The sequence below is a fragment of the Berghia stephanieae genome, chromosome 3 (genome assembly GCF_034508935.2).
Source record: "Berghia stephanieae isolate SIO BIC M18660-M18661 chromosome 3, UCSD_Bste_1.3, whole genome shotgun sequence".
Taxonomy (NCBI): Eukaryota; Metazoa; Mollusca; class Gastropoda; order Nudibranchia; family Aeolidiidae; genus Berghia; species Berghia stephanieae.
The window spans coordinates 4,193,664-4,201,163 of record NC_088362.1 but is presented as its reverse complement, the minus strand read 5'-3'; the positions used below and the strand labels follow the sequence as shown (position 1 = coordinate 4,201,163).

General features: G+C 36.5%; 1 protein-coding gene across 3 annotated transcripts in view; it reads left to right on the top strand.

The window, feature by feature from the left end:
- The window catches only part of LOC144967052 (synaptotagmin-7-like), a 684,381-nt gene that overhangs the window by 522,693 nt on the left and 154,188 nt on the right, over positions 1–7,500 (top strand). The window lies entirely within an intron of this gene.

The window sequence follows — 7,500 nt, the reverse complement described above, 5'->3', positions numbered from 1 at the left end:
GACAACAGTCGAGCCATTCAATCTAAACCATGACATAGGCGGACAAGACTGAATCCAGACGAACAGCACCCGTGCAGCAATACCCGAGTGGGAATACATTAAATAGAATGAATCTACTCCTTTATTACACCATCACTGGACGCGAAAGCCTTTAGGTCTTTTTACAACCTTGACGGGATGGACGACTTTACGGCGATATAATATTATTTGTTTTATTTTTCATTGAAGAACATTGGTAACCGCTATCTTTTTGTATGTAACACTCGCCTTACTTTGAACTGATAGGTCCCTGGTTTGAGTCCTGTTGAGAAAAGCGCAAAGTTGAGTCATTGGAAATAGCTGCTCTGGACTCACACTCTCTTCCTGCAGTCAAGTTTCGAATGAGTACATGGTCTTAAACAGCGTCGTTATTGGCAGCAAAAAAAAAGTGCCATAGCGCCTTATAGGCGTCATGTCTTGTCTTTTATTTTAAGTGTTCTGTGAGCCACATTTAGGGACTATTAGGCGCTAAATAAAAGCTCAAGTTTTGAGGGGGGGGGGGGGGTTAATTGTTTGTTGTTTTGATTTTTGTTGTTTTTTTTTTTTTTTTTTTTTTTTTTTTTTTTTGTTGTTTTTTTTTTTGGGGGGGAGGTTTTTTCTTTTATTTATTTTTTTTTTTTTTTGGTTTTATTTTTGGGTTGTTTGGGGGTTTTTTTGTGGGTTTTTTTTTTTTTTGTGTTGTTGTTTTTTCATGTGCAGCATACGCCCACACGAAAAACGGTTTCCTATCACGCACGCGGGAAATTGGAAAGCCGAGTCCAGTAAGTGTAGACATAACACTATCGGATGACCACGGACATCGTGTTCAAACACTCATCTCGTCTGCCGCCGTGTTTACAAAATGACAAGATAAACACGTGTATCCATGACGGAGCTCCAGACGAATCCAGATCTAGTTAACTCCGGTCGCCTTTGTCGGACTATCACGTGGGGTAATCTACCTCATTCTGGCTTATTATTATGTATTATTATGTATTATTATTATTATCTCAGGCCAATCTAAACGGAATTTGGTTCAATAGTCTGGTGTCACGTCGCCCAGCAACGGCGGCCATCGTGGATCTAAACAAAGAAAATCTGTACTTTTTTATTCTTCATGCTGGCTAGAACTTTTCATATGTCTTGTGATCCAAATGTGTAAAAGTCAAAACATGATCAGATTTATAATGGGTTTTTTTTCCTCTGGATACGCTTTTATGCTCGTCGGAGAAATATTTCATATGGACGTCCGCCATTGTTCCCATAGTTTAGAGCTAGTGTTACTAAGTTACCATGCGTCATTACGAGGGAAGTGACGTCACGACTGTTGAAGCGTATTAGGAGGGGTTGGTACAGGATGGCATAGTTGGATGATATTATGTCTTACCCAGAAGGTTCCGATTCGACCCCCCCCCCCCCCACTCACCCTCACCCTCCAAAACAACAACAACAACAACAACACCAACAACAACAACAACAACAACAACAACAACAACAACCGCTGTGCCGCTGTTATGAGGTTGACGCCTAGTTATTTCCAGTCTTCCCTTCGAATAGATCCTAAAGACAATTTAATATGGGCTTGGTTTCACATTGTTGCAATGGACAATAAAATTTGCAATTTTTAGAACACGCGATAGCCAGTGAGTGGACCAAATGGGCCCCTATCAATTTGGGTGATTAGACCTTCTAATGTGTACACGTCCGTATGGGGTCTATTCAGAATTTGTATATTATTTCATCAAGGGATGGAACCAGCTGGGTCGCACGAGTCATCAATATAATTACAATACAATCAATTGAGGCCAGGGTTACCAACCATTTCTCCTGGGACGAGTGCGGCTATGTGGTCTAGTGGCATGACACTCGCTTTTGTTTGGATCGGAAGAGTCCATGGTTCGAGCCTCGCTAGGCGCATAGTTGAGGCCTTAGAAAAGGCTCTTTACTCACATTCTCTCACCACCGTACTCAGGTGTAAAACGAGTACCCAGTTAACAGCGTTGTCTTTGTCCGAAAAAAAATCAATATCACCTGACAGGCGTCATGTCATGTCCTGTCCTACATGTTAAGTGTTGCTGTTGGCCAGGGACCCCTTGTGAAGCGATGTGAGTACGTTTATGGATATTGCGCTATATAAAAGCTATATAAAAGTTTTTGTTGATTTATTTTATAAGATAGATTAGGTGTACCACGGGCCGAAATGTGTCACCATCCAAACCCTTTAATGAATTAGAAACGTTATGAAATTACTGGATGTGTGCAGATGTTATGGTCATAGAGAACGAGGCTTGAAGACTACGGAATGCCATCAAATTATGTCTGTTCTGTCTCATCAATTTCTGTCGAAGACACAGTTTGGACAAGCACTGGAACATGGTATTGCCCAATGCATATGTGACCCTTCGTCTCGAAACGGTATTATGTCGGGATGAATTGGACCCTGAAAAGTGACTTTAGAATTAAATTGATAGTAAATACCAATTTTTGAGCTTTTGCATCGTGAGAAATTGTCTTCAGTCTCTAACATAACAAATCGAAACAAACCCCAAGTTTCGTGTTTTTGTCAATAAATTCAATGTTTTGCACCCGCGTCACCCCGACATAATACCGTTTAGAGACGGTGGGTCACACATGGTTATGGTGCGGATTCTGTGGATTATACAAGCATTTAATCGTCGTAATGATCGGGTATCCGTGGTGATAATATTATCATTATTTCATCATGATGGTGTCAGGACCAGATGGTTTGATCTCCGGTCACGTCTGTAACTTGTATTAGTAAGTGATTGATTTTGCCCTTAACTCACTCAACCCTAACACCGACTATAGATAGTATGCGCTTGGCTAAGAAGCTCATAATATTGCCATCCGGATGTAAAACGGATCAACACACAAAACTGTATGTATCCGTGAACGTTCATAGTCAGGTTAATACAGTTCAGTGAGCATTACTCATAAACGCGGATGGCAAAAAACAATAACAAAGACCTGAGTGACGTCATCTTCGAACTATCTATACCCGTCGTTTACCCGGGTTATTTTTACCCCATGCCAATTTATTACATTTTTCTGAGACAAATTATAGGCGTGGTATCAAAGCTAATGTGTTGGTTTTTTTTTTTTTTGTTGTTTTTTTTTTTGTTTTTGCATGTTAATGACAGTTGAATAAAACTATATGTACATACTCATTTTTTTATACTTTTTTTCCAATTTTGAAAAGTAACAAAAATCTCTAGGATTGAGTGAGTTAAACTCACAGGATGTCTTAATGCTGTGAGGCCAATTGTCAACAATGACTCCTCAGATATAATAATTGTGGCCTTGACCCCTCGTCCTTTGATACTCGAATTGAGGTTTTGACCCAGTGTAATTACTCTTCAACAGTCGTAACGTCACTTCCTTCCTAATGACGCATGGTAACTTAGTAACACTGGCTCTAAACTATCGGAACAATGGCGGACGCCGTATGAAATATTTCTCCGGCGAGCATAAAAGTAAAAGCGTATCCAGAGGGAAAAAAAAAACACATAAATTTGATCATGTTTTGACTTTTACACATTCTGATCAAAAGGCATATGAAAAGTTCTAGCCAGCATGAAGAATAAAAAGTAATTATTTTCTTTGTTTAGAACCGAGATGGCCGCCGTTGCCGGGCGGCGTGACATCAGACTACTGAATCCAATTGTCAACAATGACTCCTCAGATATAATAATTGTGGCCTTGACCCCTCGTCCTTCAATACTCGAATTGAGGTCATGACCCAGGGTTAAGTGACTCTCTTTGGTTTACGAAACTTAAAATTGAATCCATAAATAATTTTCAAAAGTGAGTTTCTTAATAAAATAAGATAAAATTTAAAAAAACTAGATTGCAAAAGGGACATGAAAAATAATGAATAGAATGTTTCCAGATATAATCACAATAGAAAAGTGTTGGATTTTTCAAGCCCAATATGATCTACCTCCTCCAAATTGTATTCTGTCAGAGTGACTTTTGTGTTACGGTCATTGTCATAATTTAAATAAATATACGACGACGACGACGACGACGACGACGATGACGATAACGATGACGACGACGACGACGACGATGACGATGACGATAACAACGACGACGACGACGACGACGATGATGACGACGATGACGACGATGATGACGACGATGACGACGACGATGACGATGACGATGACGACGACGATGACGATGATGACGACGACGATGACGATGACGATGACGACGACGATGACGATGACGACGACGATGACGACGACGATGACGATGACGACGACGACGACGAGGACAGAAGTAGGTATACAGTGCATGAGAATAGATAATTAATTATAGACCTCAGGTGATCTCAATCGGTGGAATCAGGTGTAGGTAACTCTATAATAAAATCAATTATTCCAGAATAATATTTGGTGACCCACCGTCTCATAATAGTATTAGATATGTCGGAGTGAAGTGTATGGTAAAATTATGTAAAATGAAAGTGAAGATAATATAAAATAAAATGTTGTATAGTATGTCATTTATGAAGCTATAATAGTAACAATAATGATAATAATAATAATAATAATAATAATAATAATAATAATAATAATAATAATAATAATAATAATAATGATGATAATAATAATAATAATAATAATAATAATAATAATAGACGTCTAATAATAATAATAATAATAATAATAATAATAATAATAATAATAATAATAATAATAATAATAATAATAATAATAATAATAATAATAATAATAATAATAATAATAAATAAATGTGGCAATTTGTTATTTAGTTACACTTGTTATAACGTTAAATGATAACCATAACATTGAACAGATATTTCACTCCTACTTATTTTCTCTCTCTCTCTCTCTCTCTCTCTCTCTCTCTCTCTCTCTCTCTCTCTCTCTCTCTCTCTCTCTCTCTCTCTCTCTCTTTCTATAATATTTATTCCACTCAATCAAACTACACAGACTCAACTCAGGTTTTATAATTTTTTTGATTATAAATTCAATTTCCATCATGAATATCACTCCGCCATAATACCGTTTCTATACGATAGGTCGCATAATAATAATGTCTTCTAAATGTGACCCCTCGTCTCAAAGCGGTATTAAGTCGAGATGATTAAGATGCTTAAAATGGAATTTGTAGCCAGAAATATCAGACTTAAGTTGATTTTAAATGCTTTATAGGGTAGATGGAGTAACTTATTTTACTGTGCTGAATACCAACGTTTGGTATTTTTTACCACTTTAACTATAATTTGACTTTTTAGAATCTGATCCATCCCGACTTAATACCGTTTTGAGACGAGGGGTCACAAATAATAAGAGTTGCGTGCTGGTCTCCGTGCATTTTGACTCGCGTGCTTTTCATTATAGATCTAGATACCGTCCATTATGGGAATCCATGAAACGTGAGAAAATAATGATCTTTGTAGCCATCAGCTCCCGCTCCTGATCACGTGGTTTGACATGGAGCTAATTTATTTAACCAGTTAACCGTCGTACTCTGGCAAAAAACCGTATTTCAAAAATTTGGCCAGAAATCTCGAAATTCAAATATCGATCAATTTAATTTTAAATAACCCTCATTTTTGGCCAAAAAAAAATACTCAAACCTTAAATTTCAAGGAAAACTTTGCGAAGTCCCAGGTTTGAGAGTATTTGCCAAGATGAGGGCCATTTAAATAGATCGATATTTGAATGACGAATTTTCTAGCCAATTTTTTAACTAAGATAGTTTTTCCAGAATAAGGAAGTCTAACTGGTTAATTATCCCATTGGAAAGTCATGTTCATTATATCGGTATTTCATCGACCCATTTGTTTTTCGACGAATATTTGGTGCGAATTTCTATTATTTTATACTGTGTTATAGAATCTAGGTGTGTAATTATTCATTTTTTTACGTACAATAACATTACCAGTGGCAATTGTCCAATTGTACCAAATTAAGTCTCATTTACCCTGGCCCTGTGAAATGTCTGTGACCGACAATCTCTTTGATTTTCTGCCATGAACTTGCAAATGCCTTTTTTTGTTTCATTTCGGACATATTTCATATGTGACCCACCATCTGTAAACGGTATTATGTCGAGATGGATTTAGTGTTGAAAATTTTGATTTATAAACAAAAATATGAAACCTGTAGCTAGTTAATTTCGATTCATTTATGTGGAGATTTAATACTTCTTACATTTTATAAACTCAAAATATGTCTACTTTCTATCATTTTAATGCTGAAGTTTTTTGGTTTTTTTTGTTTTTTGTTTTTTTTTTTATTTGTTTTTTTCTATTTTTGTTATTGTTTTTTTAAGGGGGGGGGGGGGTTGTCCAAATTATAACGATATAATACGGTATTGAGAGGATGAGTATATGGGTAGATAAATAAATAGCCCTTAGAGACGTATCGTCCAAATGTGACCCACGGAGTCAAAGTGGTTATTTTGTCGGAGTGAAGCAGATGCCAAATATGGAATTTCAGTTCACTCACTCTAGCCAAACACCGACTGTCTGCGTATCTGGTCAGGTTACTTATACTCTTCTTCTTCTTCTTCATCTTCTTCTTCTTCTTCTTCTTCTTCTTCTTCTTCTTCTTCTTCTTCTTCTTCTTCTTCTTCTTCTTCTTCTTCTTCTTTCTTCTTCTTCTTCTTCTTCTTCTTCTCTTCTTCTTCTTCTTCTTCTTCTTCTTCTTCTTCTTCTTCTTCTTCTTCTTCTTCTTCTTCTTCTTCTTCTTCTTCTTCTTCTTCTTCTTCTTCTTCTTCTTCTTCTTTTCTTCTTCTTTCTTCTTCTTCTTCTTCTTCTTCTTCTTCTTCTTCTTCTTCTTCTTCTTCTTCTTCTTCTTCTTCTTCTTCTTCTTTCTTCTTCTTCTTCTTTTCTTCTTCTTCTTCTTTCTTCTTCTTCTTCTTCTTCTTCTTCTTCTTCTTCTTCTTCTTCTTCTTCTTCTTCTTCTTCTTCTTCTTCTTCTTCTTTCTTCTTCTTCTTCTTCTTCTTCTTCTTCTTCTTCTTCTTCTTCTTCTTCTTCTTCTTCTTCTTCTTCTTCTCTTCTCTTCTTCTTCTTCTTCTTCTTCTTCTTCTTCTTCTTCTTCTTCTTCTTCTTCTTCTTCTTCTTCTTCTTCTTCTTCTTCTTCTTCTCTTCTTCTTTCTTTCTTCTTCTTCTTCTTCTCTTCTTCTTCTTCTTCTTCTTCTTCTTCTTCTTCTTCTTCTTCTTCTTCTTCTTTTCTTCTTCTTCTTCTTCTTCTTCTTCTTCTTCTTCTTTTCTTCTTCTTCTTCTTTCTTCTTCTTCTTCTTCTTCTTCTTCTTCTTTCTTCTTCTTCTTCTTTCTTCTTCTTCTTCTTCTCTTCTTCTTCTTCTTCTCTCTTCTTCTTCTTCTTCTTCTCTTCTTCTTCTTCTCTCTTCTCTCTTCTTCTTCTTCTTCTTCTTCTTCTTCTTCTTCTCTTCTCTTCTCTTCTTCTTCTCTTCTTCTCTTC